This window comes from Balaenoptera physalus (genome assembly GCF_965194825.1).
Source record: "Balaenoptera physalus genome assembly, chromosome: 7".
Lineage (NCBI taxonomy): Eukaryota > Metazoa > Chordata > Mammalia > Artiodactyla > Balaenopteridae > Balaenoptera > Balaenoptera physalus.
Window position 1 is genome coordinate 38,994,180 of NC_138886.1, and position 16,131 is coordinate 39,010,310.

Sequence of the window (16,131 nt, forward strand, 5' to 3'; positions counted from 1 at the left end):
TTCTACAATCAGAACTACTAATTTGAGCTCCCCCACTGATTACGCTGTGTCCTTGGGCGAAGCATTAAGTGCAGCTGATCTCCGTGAAAGAGGGCATATATCAGACATAATAATGAATGTGGATGTGCTTTGTAAACTGTAAAGGGCTGCATAAATGTTAATGATTACTGTGTCATAGCACTGTCTCAGCTGAACTTTTATTGATGTCACCGCATAAGCACACTCTTGTAAAGTTTTTGAAGTAACCACTTAGAAACTGAATATTCTGTACTATACCACTTCCTGTCCCTTTTCAAATTCTCTCTCCCTTCTTTGCAAATTACTCATGTAATAACAATAACAGTGGTGGTGAATTGAGCATATAATAATGCGGCAGACTCTGTGCTATGTACCTGACACATGTTATTATTAATCTCCAACACTTACAATAACCCTTCAAGGTAGAGATTTTCCAAATTTCTCAGATAAGGACACCTGGCACACAGAATTGGTGGCATTTAAGCCTGGGTTGGGGGTGAGAAGGGTGGCCTGGGGATGAGGGGTGGTATAAAAAAGTCCCCCTTTAAAAAAAAATACCAGGGAGTGGAGTGGAGGGACACGCATGCGTATTTCAAGAAGGTTCCTGGAGTGATTCTGTCTTCTCTGGTCTTTTGTGGAGAGCTAAACTACTAGGTTAATTAATCTGGTCAAGCTGCTAGAGAGAATAGAATCTGTACTCAAATCCAGGCCTCTGCTAGCAAACTCATGCTTTTTCCACTATATTCAATGTATTACATAATATAAATTTAAATTTATTTCTATTTCTTCATCATTAGTAATAGATGATCTTTGTAGAAAACTTCAAATATATATAACTTTGTAGCACAGCTTCACCTATAAAATATTTTTGCCGAGAACTTTTAACATGAATCTAATCAAACATCTAGACTTAACTTCCAGATTACAACAAATACACAGAATACAGAAATAAGTTACATGACACCATAAGGAAACAATCAGACAAATCTAGAATTTTGTATGTTCTGTAAGACAATGAGCCTGCATTTTTCAAAAAGTCAATGTCATTAAAAAAGAAAAAGTGGGGGAACAGTTCTATATTAAAAGAGACAGAGGAATAAAAACCAAATTAACGTGTGAACCTTGATTGGTGAACCAGGATTTGATGAAGAGGGCAATAAAAGACATTCTTGGGATAATTAAAGAAATCTGAATATGGAATAGACATTATATAATTCTATAGGATTGGTACTAATTTGGGGGTGGGTCACCTATGTTAGGTATGATCATGGTATTATGGTTACTTGTGAGAGTGTACTGATTCTTGGAGATGTACGTTCAGTTACTTAGAGGCAAAGCATGGTGTCTGCACTTTTAAATGGTTCAGAAAAACGTGTGTGTGTATACACATATATATATACATATGGGTGTGTGTATATATACATATGGGTGTATATATACACACACACACACACACAGAGAATAAAAGATGTTAACAGTTGGTAAATCTAGGAGATATAGATGTTCAAGTTACTGTTCCTTCTGGTTCTCTATACGTTTGACATTTTTTAGGGGAAAAAAAAAAAAGAAATAGATAAAAAGACTATTAGTTTGGGCTTCCTTGTTGGCGCAGTGGTTGAGAGTCTGCCTGCCAATGCAGGGGACACGGGTTCGAGCCCTGGTCTGGGAAGATCCCACATGCCGCGGAGCAGCTGGGCCCGTGAGCCACAACTACTGAGCCTGCGCGTCTGGAGCCTGTGCTCCGCAACAAGAGAGGCCGCGATAGTGAGAGGCCCGTGCACTGCGATGAAGAGTGGCCCCCGCTCGCTGCAACTAGAGGAAGCCCTCGCACAGAAACGAAGACCCAACACAGCCATAAATAAATAAATAAATAAATAAATAAATAAATAAACAAACAAACAAACAAAAGACTATTAGCTTAATGAACGCTGGACTGAAACATTCTTGCTCACTCTTGCCTGGCTCATGGAAGATGAGCTCACGGAAGTTCACCAAGCTGAACTTGTTGCTCACTCCATAGTGTCTGGCTCATGGAAGGTGCTATAAATAATTGCTGAAAGAAGAAACAAGTCAGGGAAGGAAGGAAAGAAGGGAAGGAGATGGGGAGGGAAGAAAAAGAAGGCCATCCCTCCTGCCATCACCCGGGCACCCCCAGCATGAATGTGATGGTATACATCTTCCAGGAATTTTTTCACCACAAGGATAAATCCATTTTTTAAAAGTGCTGCATTTGTAGAATCATCAGGTTTTAGAACCAAAAGCACCCTGGAGACCATCCACATCCTAATACAGCTGAAGAAACTGAAGCCCAAAAGCAAAGTGACTAAGGTCACCTGGCAGGTCAGTGACTGAGGGGGTAGTAGCTGTCCCATGACCAAGGCTCCTCCCTTCACACTAAGCTGTCTTGCTCCCATCTTTGGCAAAACTCTAAATCTACCTATTACATTTAAATGTAACCTCTACAAAGAGCCATACTTAGTTACTCACAGGCTTTCATTTTACTGAAAGTGAAATTTTGCCCAGAACAGCAGTTTTGAGAACTTGTCAAAGTTGTGGAAGTACAATTCCTTAAAGGACCAAAAGGTAAAAAAGTAAATACTGATGTCATGCACTGTGCTAGGAGCTTCCATTATTGTATTTAGTTCTCCCAATAGCCCCGTGAAGTAGGCATTATATTTTACAGACAAAGTCTATTGCCTATGACCTGCCTCTTATGGCTAAAAGGTAACTTCAAGATAGAAAAAGGAAGAGAAAGGAAAGAAAGAATAACAAACAACTGGATACATCCATGAACGCTGTGAGCATTTAAAACTGTTTCTTGATGAAACAGAACAATTATGCATATAGTCTTGTGATAATGAAAATTAATAAAAAGAGAGGAAAACTCACATGTTCAATAATAAACTGGCTTAGTAAAGTGACAAATCCAGTGATAAATTATTTGATAGGAAAAAAAAAAAGAACACTAATTAGAATATAAGTATCCACAAGTTAAAATTTTTTAATAGGTAAGCATATATATGCACTATAATTTATTAGATAAAAGATACTAATGCTAATGCAATTCATTTTAGGCTCAGTAATAACATGTGTTTTCATTTATTATGTTTAGTATTTCCTTTAAAAAAATAAAACCAAAAACTTCCCTCTTGCAAAATGAGCAAAAGGGGAATAATGACAATAAAAAGTGAAAGGAATGAATGGTAAAGTCTAAAATTTAAGAAAATAATCCACAAAAGTTGAAGTAACGCTTGCTTCAAGAACAATTTAGCATTTGCCAGTAGTGAATTATACTTGAACAGAACTACATTTGAGGGGCTTCCCTGGTGGCGCAGTGGTTGAGAGTCTGCCTGCCAGTGCAGGGGACACGGGTTCGAGCCCTGGTCTGGGAAGATCCCACATGCCGTGGAGCGACTAGGCCCGTGAGCCACAATTGCTGAGCCTGCGCATCTGGAGCCTGTGCTCCGCAACAAGAGAGGCCGCGATAGTGAGAGGCCCGCGCACCGTGATGAAGAGTGGCCCCCACTTGCCGCAACTAGAGAAAGCCCTCACACAGAAACGAAGACCCAACACAGCCATAAATAAATAAATTAATTTAAAAAAATCCTAATGTGATTTATTAAAAAAAAAAAGAACTACATTTGATCTTAGATATTTAAATAAGCAATATTTTAAATCTAGTTTACAAGGACTTTCCTGGCCTCTCTGTCTTCTTTTAATAATATCAGGATGTTAGTAGCAATCAGAAGTGTTAACATTCAACTTATATTTTAATACTATTTTTTCCTCTTAAAACCTTGGAGAAATATTATTTCTACCAAGAAAAATAAACTAGACAATCGAAGATAAAGCTCCGTTTCATCTGAAAAATGAAAGAGATGCAGGAATTTTGAACTGACCTTGTGAAAGCATTCAGAAAATTACTCCAGTTTTAAGTTTTACAGAGATAAAGTTTAAAAATTTAAAAAGTAAAGTACTTAGGCAAGAGTTTGCCAGCTGTTAAATATTATACTGTAATAGAACTACAGGTATGAGTAGAACTCTACATTGACTAAAACAGTCCTCTTTAAAATGATTTATGATGTCTATGTAGTGATTTATACTAGATCTTACCATTTTTCTTTTAAGCATATACATTTTAACTGAAGAAATGAAAAACTTTATCATAGTAAAAGATGATTTCTTAAGAATGGAAAAGGAAATAGTCTTCGATATTCTATCAATTAGCAAAAATCTTCCAGGAGTTTTAAGAATATACTTGAAAAAATTACCTGATGTATTTATTAGAAATCATACCTCCTTATGGATGAAAGTATCATTTTAACATGCCAGTCAGTGACTAAAGTGTTTGATGACCTGATTTTTCTACCTAAACATTCACTCACATGCTCAATTTATAGAGCTCTAGAATCAGGACGGGTATTTGTCTTCAGAGCATGAAAGGCTGTGTATCAACTGGGGACATCTTTACTTAGAGACGGCCTATTGTGTACATGATACGACATTAGGATAACCTTCGCCACTAGCACCTGATTTTCCACCATTAGATGAAGCAACTTTATGTAGGGAAGAAAGTTTGGACCAAGCATCAGAAGACCTGGGTTTTAGGCTTAACACTGCCAGTAACAATCACGGCAGTACTGGTTATCCCTGGATGGCCTCAGTCTGCTTATCTGCAAGAATCTGCAAGGTCAGGTGGCTGGACTACATCAGTGATTGTTGAACTTGTTTTGAAATCCACAGATCCCTTCCTTCAAACAGAGACTCCCACAGTACCTGTCACATCAAACAGATAACAAGGAAGCGACTCTGGCTGAAGAGGATCGGGAGGTCGAGAGGGGATCTGTCCACAGCATTTCCAGAACCCCCAGGAAAGTTCTATAAAGCATCTTGGTGGCTCCCCCAAGCGCAGTGTTAAAACCATTAGTTTAGTTTTACTTTAACGCAAAAGTCATTAATAGACCGCCCTCTGCTAAATAAGGATAATAAACAAATTTTGCTTGGTCTGCCCAGTGTTTATTTATTTATTTTAATTTAAATATCATTAGGTGGGCTTGCACCCTCCAGTTTAGCCCCGTCTGTACCACTCTGTTGCTGACACCACTGGGCTTTTCGCACACACATTCACGCTAACTCTTAGGGGGCCGAGGGTGGCTGAGGCTGTGACCCTGTGATCTAAAGTCTCCTTCACCAGTAACATTCTGTGATTAATATTGTTGTTTAATTGAGCATTGCTTTCTAACTGGTTTCCTTTTTTAAAATGCAAGCATTTCTAAGAAGGGTAATGCAATCATTCCTAAACAATTGTAAGGTAAATGAATTTATCAGAATTTCCTCTCTAACTAGAGATACTGAAAATCACAGTTACAGTAGGGACTCACGGGACAGGTTACTGAAAGGTAAGAGAAAAAGGGAGGGGCAGGCACAAAAGATAAATTTGATTTTCTTACTAAAATTCACCTGGGGGCTCATTGGAGAAATGGTTTATTCCAGGGAGGGGGCAGAGGGAATACAAGATGAGCCAGTTGCTACAGAAACTAAGGTAGTGCTTCAAAGCGTCATGGAAACATGTCAAAAAGACAAACAGATTGAAGGGGCTGCCACTGGCCAAATTTAAGCATCAAAATTAAAAAGGACAGAAATAGATTATAACCCACTGAATAACCTAAGAATCCATGAGCTCAGACTTAAATAAGCAAAAAAAGTAAATGCAGAGAAGGAAAGCTCTTCCTTACAGCAAAATGCCAACTAATAAATCTAGAAGGAATGATGGAGTTATAACATCATCAATTCGTGCAAAGTAGAAAAAATTTTATAAACAGGATGTTGACACAGTCTCAAAATATTTCCCCACAAAACACTTGTAATTTACAAAGAGAAAAGCTGTAACTTTACAGTGGAGTAAGCACCTGAACCAAGTGACCAAAGTTAACATCACAAATGGACACTGGGTACCCCCGATATGGTACACTGACAAGGACAGGACCTCACCTCAATGGTATCTCTGCCAAAAATACATAACCCAAGTCTAAACATGAGGACATCCTAGTCAAACCCAGCATGAAGAGTCTTCCCCCCACCCCCCAAAGTTAAGACAAAGTTAAGACAAGTTAAGACAAAGGCTCAGAAACTTTTCCAAATTAAAGGAAACAAAGCAGATATTACAACTCAGTACAATGCACAATCCTGGATTACATCCTGGTCTGGGGAAAAAAATCAGCTTACAACTAATTATTGAGACATCATTGGGACAATTGAGAAAATCTGAATTTAAATTTGGACTGTGGTTTATATCACTAAAATATCTGATTTTGATAAAACCATGGTTATTAAAAAGAAGGTTATTCTTAGGAAAATAACAAAATATTTCAGGGTAAAGGGGTACAACGTCTTCAACTTACTCTCAAATGGGTCAGGAAAGAAAGAGAGTGTGCAATACAGACAGATTCATAGAAAGAGAGGTAGTAAATTGGGCAAGATATAAATATGAATCTCAGTAAAGGGGATTTCTTGTACAATTCTTGAAACTTTTATAGAAATTTGAAATTATGTCAAAATAAAAAGTTGCCAAAATGCTAAAAGGAAAAGTTTTCGGGGACTGACTTGACCATCTACAATTCCCTAATCCCCAGCTTGAGTGACTTATCAGGACCAAGTAGGAAGTACAGGATTTAAAATGTATCACCTGCCAAACAAAATGGTATTTGACAGACGAGGTAAAGCTGATGCTAACAGAAATACTGGTGACACAGGAAATATTTAAGGTGAAAACTTCTCTGAAGGTAAAAGTTCTGTACTAACTTTTTAGACCCAAGTTTCCTTGACATGAAAGGGAAAAACTGTTCCTGAAACATCATACTGGAATGGGTAGGAACAAAGCCAACTATGTTTCCTTTTGGCCTTCTAATTTAAAGTTAATACTTTAATAATTTCTTTGAGTCTCCAGTTGGTTGCTCTCAGGCTACAGATGGACCACCACCAATATGTAATTAAAGGAGAATAACAAATAGTTAGAATGTGGATCACACAGGTGCTGACTTACAAATGCAAACGCTGTAGCAGAAGATTAAGCTCCCAGGAGGCTGGAGGTGTGCGTCTCTGCTTATTGCCATCATAATTCATTAATGGTCAAAGTAACGCTGAGATCAATATTCCTGCAGTCATGGGAATGAGAAAAAATGATTAGCACCAAAATAAGATACAAAGACAGTCTCAAAATCTTTCTCCTTACATAATTAAGAAACCAGTCATTGTCATGAATTTTAAAACTGAGATTTTCTTAGCTGTTCCATGGTCAAGAGGTTGCACAGCTTAAAGGATCTTGAAAAGAACTGCTGTTCCCCTAGATAATATCATACATCAAAAGAGAGAGACAGTGAGGTCATTTTGGTTTTTTTCCTTCATTTTAGTGGTACAGAAATGGAAGGAAGGATGCCGGGATATGGTAAACACCACTGAAGGCAATACAGCATGTGATGGTTTCACAAGAAGTTCAATCCTGAAATATGCTTGAAGAAGACGTACAAGTGAGCCTTTAGTAAGATCTGGGTCTAAACCACTGGTTCCAATGCAGGTTCCTGGGCCCCAGTAGAGGGGGTAATATTCACTGCGACTGTGTTTGGAACCAGGGATTCTGCATTTTTAACAAGTATTGCAGGGACCAGTCATTGAGAAATATTAAGAGCAGCAACCGTTACTGTTTTTATGAATCTAATTACTATAATATAATACTTACTGTGTTAGAGTAGTAAATACACCTTACAATAAATTAAACAGTATACATGAAATGATACAGAGAAGCTTATGATGATCCCTCCCCAACCCTAATTCCACCTCTTGTGAACACTGTCTTAAAGATTTTTGCTTTTAGCTCTTCTGGTTGCAAACACCCCCCTGACTTTCCCTAATTAAAAAAAGTAAATACCGCTCTTTTACAATATACTCATGTTGTAGATAAATTAGAATAATGAATATTTGAAATAGTGTAATTGGCCTATTAGGTAAGTACCAATTTCGCGTAAAATTTGAAATAGTTTAACTCTTGCCAAGAGTAATCAAGAATTGCATAATTTAAAGCTAGTAGGCAGTGTGTATGGCAACTGAGTTTACGTGTGTGGCTATGTGGCATGCCACTCTAGCCAGTAATCAGAAGAAAAGGGGAGCTTGTAATTACACACTCTTTGATAATGGAAATTTGGATATGCCGAGTTTGGTGATTGGCTCCTGTCCTCCTGGAGCCAGTTCACATTGGTCATTTCATGAACTCTGCACTAAGTGGGTCCCACACATTACATGACTGAATTTTTTGGACCTCAATTATGAAGTTACAGCAGAGTTCTACTTGCATCTGCCATCATTTAACAGGAGGTTGTTAACCATGCTGTTATTTAAATGCACAGGAATGTCTAGAAGTGATTCAAGTGACTTTTGTATTATTTTAATTTTTAGAGTTATATTAAAATAGTTTTTCTCCTATAACAAGGTCATCTAAGCTTTCATCCAGTGGAGGCAAAACCCTAATTCTGAGAATATATTCTTGGGGAACAGAAATTAGATATAATAAAATACCATAAAGAGGCCACGTGGCCATATACCATGCTATTAATTTTGGAGAGAGTACTCTGTGAAATATTAGAGATAATTCTGAGAAAAACTTAAAAAGCATTAAAGCAGATAGGGCTTTAAGTTTGCAAGTATAATCTTATAACTGGGCATGGATAATGGAATGGGAAAAAATGCCATGGCTGCAAGATCATCAGCACTATAATGTGTCCTTAAGCTATAGAGATTGTTGATACCTGTGCTCTGAGATTGTGCCCATGACCTTCAATGTATGACTATAAAAAATCACTCATGAATTATACATTCTTTGAATATATGATTCCTCTTTTGGATGGTCTGCAGTTACAAAAGATAAGCATTTAGCTCATTTATGTTATCTTCTTCTTCCTCCCAATTCCTCCCAGTTTGGGGTAGTTATATCATTATTTTTAAGTTTTGTTATGGTTACCCTTGTAACTTTAAATATTATGTTATGCCTCAATTTCTCATTCTGAAAACCTGAGTATCTTGACTTCTCATTATAGAAGTTGAGGGTGTCAGTGACACTATTCTTCTCTTCATATTTCCTTCATTTTGCACTTCCCACCTTTGGTCAGCTATACTTTCATATTATCAAGATTAATGTTTGCCTCTTTTTTCTGCAACATAGCCAAGATCTTCCTTACTATGTCCATTGACTGCAAGAGTTCAAAGCCAAAGTACTTACATTATTAAGACTACGTCAACATTGTGCACTGCCAAGCTAAGGAGCATGTTAGGATTGTCATTTGCTTTTCTATGAGGGCACTGTCATAACTCCTCACCTATTCAAAGGATAATGTTTTAACACCAAGTACTAGTTTTTCTCTAACAGTCTATATATTATTGAAAATCATACATATTATTCTTCTTCAAATTGGACCATAACATTCTCAGTTAGCTTTTTGTTTTTTCTGGAATTCTTAATTGCCTTTTTTTAAAAAATTTTTTATATTTATTTTTGGCTGTGTTGGGTCTTCGTTTCTGTGCGAGGGCTTTCTCTAGTTGCGGCAAGCGGGGGCCACTCTTCATCGCGGTGCGCGGGCCTCTCACTAGCGCGGCCTCTCTTGTTGCGGAGCACAGGCTCCAGACGTGCAGGCTCAGTAGTTGTGGCTCACAGGCCCAGTTGCTCCGCGGCATGTGGGATCTTCCCAGACCAGGGCTTGAACCCGTGTCCCCTGCATTGGCAGGCAGATTCTCAACCACTGCGCCACCAGGGAAGCCCCTTGCCTGTCTTTTTATTGTCTAAATATATACTTTATCATAACACTCAAGTCTTTTGTTTGTTTTTATTTTTTGTTCCCTCAATCACACCATGAACTGCAGGGAGTTCTCTTCTGCCCAAGAGTCCTTACCTTTGGCGCTCTTCATTCTCCTGCTCTAAACTGGAAGACTGTGTATTATACTCTACTTCTGTTTCCAATATTAGGACCCTCGCCTTCTTCTTTCTTGGATAATATCCTCATTCTGCTGGAATACATATTCAAGTAACTTCTTAAGGAAGGAGTCTGGGAAGTAAACTTTCCAAGTGCTGGTTTATGTGAAATGTCTATATTCTACTCTTTGAATGATAGGTTGGCTGAATATAGAAATTATTTTTAAATTCAATTTCCCCCAGAATTGAAAGGACCACTCTATTATCTTGTAGCCGCCAGAGATGTTAATGAGAATTTGGCTGCTCAATTTTCATTCCTCTGTAGGTGGCCTTAATTTTTCCCTCTGGAAACTTTTAGAAATTTTATTTATTCTTAGAGTTCTAAATTTTTACAATGTTGTATCCAAGTGGCTTATTTTCCGCATCTACTGTAGTTGGCCCTCAGTGGGCTCTTTTAATGTAAACACGTACATCCTTTCCTGGGAAATTTTCTTATATAGTTTCTCTAGTAATTTCCCTTTTGCCATTTTCTCTGTTCTCATTTCCTGGATCCCATATTATTTAGCTGCTGGATTTCTTAGATTGGTTTTTATGTCTCCTCTTTTCTCTCATACTTCCCCTCCGTAGTAGAGAATGTTATTTGTATCTCAACATCTTCTTTACCACTGTCATCTTCTTTGTCCACATCAACTGATTAAAATAACAATAACTATTACTAATAACTATGTCAACCTGGAGCAGAATCTTTGTTTTTATCACTCTGAGTGCCTCATCCAGAGTTGTGCCCACCCAACTGTTGATCTAGGTAGCATCCTCTTGGAGAGTTGATGCTGAAAATGTCAGGGGATGGAATAAAAAAAGAAAAGAAAACAAACAAACAAAAAAAACTTACTGAAGTCCAACTGTAGGTACTGCTTTCCCCTCTTCCATCAGGCTCATCATCCTCTCTTGGTAAAATTAAATTGGTCTGGCATAATTTGTACTTCACAAAATCGTGTTGATTACTACCCAGTACCTTGTGCTCTTCTAGATGGTTGCAAATTGATTGTTTGATGATTTGTTCTTGTATCTTCCCAGGTATCCAAGATAAGCTGAATAGTCTATAATTACTACAGTTGTGCTTTTCTCTGTTAAAAAAAAGAAAAAAAAAGATACTCCATCTGCAGCGTCTACTTGTCAGGACCTTCTCCTGTCCAATCTTGCTTTTCTAAAATAAAGGCTGGTGGTCCTGCAATTACAGTTGCCAATTCCTTAAGTGCCGTTGGATGTGAGTAATCAGGCCCTGCTGATTTGAATGTACTGAGCTTTCTGAAGTGCTCTTCAATCACTTCTTTCCCCTTGTTTGCCTTTGTATCTCCAATAAGATAGCACTTAATCTGGTTTAGTTTCCTTATCATTGCTGATTAAAAGGAAAAAAAAATGCTAAAAACACTGTGAAAGCCTTTGCTATTAGTTATTTTTTAATAGATTTTGTTTAGCAGTACTTGTTAATAGTTTTGTTAATAGTTTAGTGGTTGTATTTGCATCTCATAAATTCCTTCTGGTATTCCTCCTTCCTTGCACCCCTCCCTCCCTGCTTCCTTCTTTCCCTCCCTCCCTTGCTGTTTCCTTCCTTCCTTCCTATCTCCCTCTCCTGCCCCCAACACTCTCTTTTTCTTAAATTTTTTATAGAGGGTGAGGTAAGGAGAAGGGAGGAAACACGAAAGAGGCGAAGAGCTCCATATAACTTTATGACAGAGATATTTATTAATCACCAAATATCCATGTGCTCCCCCAAATTGTCCAGCCTCCTTATAGTTGGGGCAAGAGGCATATGGCTAGTTCTGGCCAATAGGTACTTAAGAGCCATGAGTTCCCCTTGTCCTCTTTCCTCCTGCCCAGGTGAGCTGGGAGCCACATGTTCCAGATGGTGCACCAACAAAATGCAAGTGGCCTGAGTCATCACTTTGGTAACCGAGACCCCTGAATCATCATTGGAAGGCCACAGTCCTACAGAGCCATATGACGCCCAGAGGCCCATGTGTTAAGCTGCTAAGATTTAGGGGTTTATTTTTGCAGCACCGTCTACCTTATCTTCACTAATACAGTACCAATTTCTGGACCAGTCAGATTAGGTTTTGCCAAGGGAACAAATTAACTCTGAAATCTAAGTGGCTTAACATAACAAAGGCTTAATTCTTACTTGTCCTAAGCGGTAGCTAGTCTCCAAAGAGGGCTCCCAAGGACTCTTAACTCCTGGTAGTTACACCCTTGTCTAGTCACCTCCCAGTCTGTCTCTGCACTGATCCCATGACTCACTTTAACCAAGAAAATGGAGCAGAAGCGTTAGGAAATCTTGACAGCCTCTGCACTTGAAGTCACTCATGGTATAAGAAGTCTGACCATCCCACTGCCAACGAGAGGCCATGCGCAGATGGCTGGAGAATGAGACTCCACGTGGAGGAGCACTTAGGTGCCAGATCTCAGCAAAGAGGCCATCCTCAGTTCAATCCCAGTCAAGCTTTCCAAGGTCTCCAGCCCCAGCCACCATTTTGACTACAACCACATGAGACCCTAAGTGAGAAGAGCAGAAGAAATGCCCAGTGGAGCTTAACCAACATGCAGAAATGGGAGATAAAACAATAAATTGTGGTCTTAAGCCATTCTGTATGGGATAGCTTGCTGGTCATCAGTCGCTCACCGAAGCATGGTACACACCCAGTGTTGGTGTAAGGGGGTTGAGCTCCACACAGACATTCATGGAACCATGTTGATACAGGTTCTCCCATCTTGTATCTGCACCACTGGTGACATGTGACCTCCTTTATTGGAGTGGTGCAGTGGCAAGGGAAGAGAGGGCTGGTAGTTGCATACCAACTTTTTTTTTTACTTATTTGTTTATTTATGGCTGTGTTGGATCTTTCTTTCTGTGTGAGGGCTTTCTCTAGTTGAGGCAAGTGGGGGCCACTCTTCATCACGGTGCGCAGGCCTCTCACTATTGCGGCCTCTCTTGCTGGGGAGCACAGGCTCCAGACGTGCAGGCTCAGCAATTGTGGTTCACGGGCCCAGTTGCTCCGCGGCATGTGGGATCTTCCCAGACCAGGACTCGAACCCGCGTCCCCTGCATTGGCAGGCCGATTCTCAACCACTGAGCCACCAGGGAAGCCCCATACCAACTTTTAAATGCTTCCATCTCTGTTGCCAGTCCACTGGTCAGTGAGAAATGTGGGGGAGTAAATGGAGAGTCAATGGGCGTTAAATGTCTCTGCTGCAGATCTTGCCACCTAAAATTTGTCTTTTTTCCCCCTAGTATTTTATTTATTTATTTATTTATTTAATTTTTGACTGCGTTGGGTCTTCGTTGCTACGCATGGGCTTTCTCTAGTTGTGGCGAGTGGGGGCTACTTTTCGTTGTGGTGCATGGGCTTCTCATAGCAGTGGCTTCTCTTGTTGTGGAGCATGGGCTCTAGACACACGGGCTTCAGTAGAGTTGGGGCGCGTGGGCTCTAGAGCGCAGGCTCAGTAGTTGTGGCGCACGGGCTTAGTTGCTCCACAGCATGTGGGATCTTCTCGGATCAGGGCTCGAACCTGTGTCCCCTGCATTGGCAGGCGGATACTTAACCACTGTGCCACCAGGGAAGCCCCTCCCCCTAGTATTTTTTAAAATTAATTTTTATTGGAGTATAGTTGATTTACAATGTTGTGTTAGTTTCTGCTGTACAGCAAAGTGAATCAGTTACACATAGACATATGTCCACTTTTTAGATTCTTTTCCCATATAGGTCATTACAGAGTATTGAGTAGAGTTCCCTGTGCTGTACAGTAGGTTCTTATTATCCCCGTAGTATTATAACAAGGTTTATTATAACAAGGTTTATCCAAGAGTCATCCAACTGGCTTTCCCATAATTGTAACCAGTGGTGTGCAGGACTGGCTCATACAGCTCAGAAGAGCCCACTGAGCATGTCTCCTCCCAATTCTGCATTCGGTGATGCCATGTTGGTAGCATGAAATCAGCTATGGTGGAAATATTTACATCACAGAAATCAGCAAATGCTCTAAGTCAAGACCCTCCTACTCTCAGCCTTGGTTAAGCTGGTTGTTAAATATTTACCAGACCACTAGTTGTACAAAATCCAAAATATACCTATTATTCAGGCTAGCCCTATATTCATGCATATTCACTTATTATAGGTAGAATTTTGAAAACTTGCCAACAATGGTCTTATCTTTTTATTCCACATATCAAATAATAGGCTGAACCCATAAATTGAAGATTTTTGTACAAACCTGAGTAAACTTTATTAATAATAAAAAAGATGACAATTTGAATTCAATTCTGAGAATGTAATAAGAATGTGCATATTTTTATAGTTAACTTCATTCTAGGACAGTATTGGAAATGCTGCTATAAAGTAAGTATAGAACATACCTATTTTCAGCTAGCATCAACAAGGATTTTATCATTCCAGTAATTATTGCATCTAATAACACTATCTTAGGTACTGATTTATTCTGGAAACTTCAGTATCTTTTAGAGTTTATAAAAGACTAAAATCTTTTCTTTTAAGCCTTGCTGAAAGAGTTAATTCAGCTCCCCGTTCCAGGTCACCGACTCTTCCTTTCCTAGCCTTCACCCTCTACACACACAAAGAAAGGCCAGCAATAAGGTTCAAGCTTCTATTATGGGATACGAAGCAATAACATTAGAAATAGCACCTTGGAGGCCCGAAGGAGTTAACAGATCTTTCAGCAGTGCCTACTTTACAGCTCTTGAGTATTTTGGACCTTGAAAACCTGATTATTTATTAAAAGTATGAGCAGAGTCCAGTTGGAGAAAAAAGCTCATTCACCAAGCAAGAAAGGATATGCTTGCAAACGACATTTGAAAATAAGATGACGAGAAACTTTTTGCTACAAACAACAAGGGATTTGAACTTAATCCACATCTAATTATGTGGCAAAATTAAGGACAAGATGGTTCCAGAATCAGGGAGACAAGTCAACTTTAAAATACTGTTTCCTGGGCAGAACCCAGTGAGACCACCTATGGATAAATTCGATGTTCACTAATTCAGAAGAAAAAGAAAGAATTCTCACTGTATCCAGAAACCAGCATATTTTCCATCACAACACTGATAATCTTATGGGAACTCTGATACCTTTTTGAGCTTTCGGGATTATTCCATATGTTAATCAAGGTTCTTTTGTTTACAAGTATGACTGATTCTATTTTCTAAAGATGTCCACATTAACATACATCACATGTTCTTCTCACAATGTGATGGTAACATTCCTTCATTGAGAGGCAGTGGCCCTTTGAGCCTGGGTGGATCTTTGTAACTTCCTCCACAAATAGGATGAAGTGGAAATAACACCGCATGACTTTGGAAGCTAGGTCATAAAAGGTGATATGGCTTCCACCTGGCCCTCTCTCCCTGAGAACTGTACCTTTGGAGCCCTGAGCCTCCAGGGGAAAATCCATCTACCTTGAAGCCACCATGATAAAGAAACCATAGCTGGACAGAGAGATTTCCACATAGCTCCAGCTCTTCCAATCTCCAGCTGCTTGAGTCTTCCCAGGCCAGGCATAGGTAAGAGTTTAGACAATTTCAGCCCCTGGCCTTCAAACTACCCCAGCTGAAACCAAGTTGTAGTGGAAACAAGCTGTCCATGCTAAGCCTTGCTCAGAGTACAGATTTTTAAGCAAAATAAGTGTTCTTATTTTAAGCCACTCAATTTTGGGGTGGTTTTTGTTACCCAGCCATTGTAGCCGGAACAGCAAGTAACAGAAGCCCCTCAAGTTAGCATTATCAAAACAGTAGAGGTTATAGTATAAAGGTTCAAGAGTAGCGAATGGCGCCCCAGAAGAAGAGGCACAGCTGGGTCTCAGGATGGTTTGAATAGGAACTAAATTAGAAAACCAGCAGAGGCCAATCAGCTACTTTGCTCCAGTGCTGTCTCTTTTTCTCCTCCTGCCCTCGTCTCCAGTCTCTTACTTCAGGGCCCTCATCTGTCTCCCTGCACATCTGCTTCCTTCTCCCTGCAGTCAGGTGTTCTGTGCTTCTGCTGCCTACGGTGCAGTAACACAGCTCTTGAGTTGTACGTCCTTGGTTTAAGAGACCAGCCCACGCTAACTAGCATCCTTTCATTGCAGTGATAAATTCCTGGGAGAGAGG

At 39.5% G+C, this 16,131-nt stretch overlaps 1 protein-coding gene across 3 annotated transcripts in view; it reads right to left on the reverse strand.

The window, feature by feature from the left end:
* LOC309663825 (spermatogenesis-associated protein 31D4-like) overlaps positions 1–16,131 on the reverse strand; it is a 210,537-nt gene that overhangs the window by 163,351 nt on the left and 31,055 nt on the right. For 2 of the 3 annotated variants that reach the window (XM_082468361.1, XM_082468363.1), the window contains exon 3: positions 7,061–7,172. The gene's annotated coding sequence lies outside the window, so the exon portion shown is untranslated. Of the gene's footprint in view, positions 1–7,060; positions 7,173–10,865; positions 11,101–16,131 lie in introns of all 3 variants that reach the window. The other variant, XM_082468362.1, reaches the window with a different exon arrangement.